At 58.0% G+C, this 2,500-nt stretch overlaps 1 non-coding gene across 1 annotated transcript in view; it reads left to right on the forward strand.

Annotated features, from left to right (window-relative positions):
- The first annotated feature begins 2,069 nt into the window (after positions 1–2,069).
- Positions 2,070–2,500, forward strand: part of LOC124733300 — a 1,909-nt gene continuing 1,478 nt past the window's right edge. The window contains exon 1 of the ribosomal RNA XR_007008961.1: positions 2,070–2,500. This exon is cut by the window's right edge and continues 1,478 nt beyond it. This is a non-coding gene — a ribosomal RNA (small subunit ribosomal RNA).

Below are 2,500 nucleotides of genomic sequence, written 5' to 3' on the forward strand. Positions count from 1 at the left end.
ACCCATGTCGTGCCTTAACCTAACCCATGTCGTGCCTTAACCTAACCCATGTCGTGCCTTAACCTAACCCATGTCGTGCCTTAACCTAACCCACGTCGTGCCTTAACCTAACCCACGTCGTGCCTTAACCTAACCCACGTCGTGCCTTAACCTAACCCACGTCGTGCCTTAACCTAACCCACGTCGTGCCTTAACCTAACCCACGTCGTGCCTTAACCTAACCCACGTCGTGCCTTAACCTAACCCACGTTGTCGCCTAACGTAACCCACGTTGTCGCCTAAACCTGCTCTGTAATTGTTATACGACTCGTTCAATTAGTGTAGTGTTGCCCACCCGCAACCCTCGCAATATAGTTCGCTACTCGCACTCCCCGCTCCCCTGTGTATCGCTTCATGTTAAACACCTTGCAAGTCTTGCTCACTTTCCACATGCTCCTGCTGTACACTGTAATGTGGATGGCAGCAGGACGTACATGCCGCCCCTCCCCACGTCCCCACCTTGCCCCCTGCCTTCGCAAGCTGGTTGGTGAGAACTTTGCATGTTCAATGCCCTCCGCATGCGACGTACTCAGGCTACGTTGTGGTGCGGCCTGTGTCAACTGTCCGCTAATGTCGTACGCGTAAACCACAATCTGTACTGCACATTCGTCCTTATGTACTGAATGATACATCGTGGCACATGTGTGACCGTACAACGACTGCGCCCAAAAACGGCGGACCATACAGTGCAAATATTGTGCACGCAGCTACGTGTCGTCTCCCTATGAGAGCTGGATTGCAGTGTGGTACGCCATAGAGACGTGTGGGAGGAACGGACGCCGTGGATGGCGATCAGCATGAGCTGTCTGTTGATGTATTCGGACCTAGTCGTCTCTCCTCACACACCGTGATGGCATGGTGCACCGCGTTCCATATCTGCGACATGCTACAGAGGCCGGTTGACAGTCGTTCGAGCAATGGACATCGCATACGTACGGGGGCCACCTTCCACGTATTGTCTAGGCGTGCACATTTTGTTGCGTGTATGTGGGCAGACGTAGTGTGGCGTGACACCTGACACAGGCATGCAATAATCGTGGAAGTTGCAAATGGCGATGGACGCCTGCGTTTTCTGGTGAAGTTACGCAAATGAACAAATGGTAACCTGTTGTGGTGCGGTTGTTCTCGCTAGGGGTGAATCGGTGATGGCGACGATAGGTTGAGGTACTAACCGGTTGTTCCAGCGATACCCACCATGCCGACGAAACTGAACGGCATCTGGGTGTGAAGCGATACGCGGCGGTGGCTGGGTGGGACCGTCCCCGGCCGGTGAGGGGGCGCCTCCCGGCGTGCTGGCCGCGCGGTGCGTGGGCGCACGCGCTACAGCCGGCTGGTGGGGGCGGCCAGTGGCAGGCGCGCCGGCCGACGGACGCGGCAGGCGTCGCAGCTGCGCGCCGGCGCACCCTGCGCGCGGCGCCGTGCGGCCAAAGTAGGTCCTCGCGGGCCCGGTGCGAAGCGCGGTGGACATCTTCAGTGTGCTGGTCCGATTGAGGACTGTGTGCGTTGAGGATGCGCTGCCGCCCGGCGCTCGGCGCCGCGACGCCGTCTGCTGCTCGGTCGCCCCAGCGGTTCTCGCTGGTGGTTTGTATCGCAGCTGTGCGGATGTGTTGGCGCGTGCGCTGTGCTGGGAGAGTTCGCTTCGGCACCCAAGTGGGGCTTTTGTCCTTCTGTGGCGCTGGCGTTGGAGCTGCCGGTCACCGTAGGTGGCGCGTGTTGTCTCCCGCCGGCAATGCCACGACAGCACGCTCCCGGGCCTCTGTCGGCAGCGGCAAGCTCAGTTGGGAGCACGGGTGGTCGCACCGAAAGCGTCTACTCGCCTAACTCCGGGCGATTGCGCCTCTCTCGAACCCGACCAAGTACTTGGGACGGCGCTGCGCGCCGCCGGGACCTGAGAGGGTTTCGAGGTGTATTGTGCAGGGGAGCTCAGCCTCCTCCTGTTTGCAGAATGATTGAGCGGACGCTTGCGTGTTCGCGCGGGCCCCCGGGACACACTCCCGGGCGGCCGGCTGCTCAGCTCTAGTTGACGCAGCTCCCTGGTTGATCCTGCCAGTAGTCATATGCTTGTCTCAAAGATTAAGCCATGCATGTCTCAGTACAAGCCGCATTAAGGTGAAACCGCGAATGGCTCATTAAATCAGTTATGGTTCCTTAGATCGTACCCACGTTACTTGGATAACTGTGGTAATTCTAGAGCTAATACATGCAAACAGAGTCCCGACCAGAGATGGAAGGGACGCTTTTATTAGATCAAAACCAATCGGTCGGCTCGTCCGGTCCGTTTGCCTTGGTGACTCTGAATAACTTTGGGCTGATCGCACGGTCCTCGTACCGGCGACGCATCTTTCAAATGTCTGCCTTATCAACTGTCGATGGTAGGTTCTGCGCCTACCATGGTTGTAACGGGTAACGGGGAATCAGGGTTCGATTCCGGAGAGGGAGCCTGAGAAACGGCTACCACATC

Source organism: Schistocerca piceifrons, unplaced genomic scaffold (assembly GCF_021461385.2).
Source record: "Schistocerca piceifrons isolate TAMUIC-IGC-003096 unplaced genomic scaffold, iqSchPice1.1 HiC_scaffold_1389, whole genome shotgun sequence".
In the NCBI taxonomy this organism is placed as follows: Eukaryota; Metazoa; Arthropoda; class Insecta; order Orthoptera; family Acrididae; genus Schistocerca; species Schistocerca piceifrons.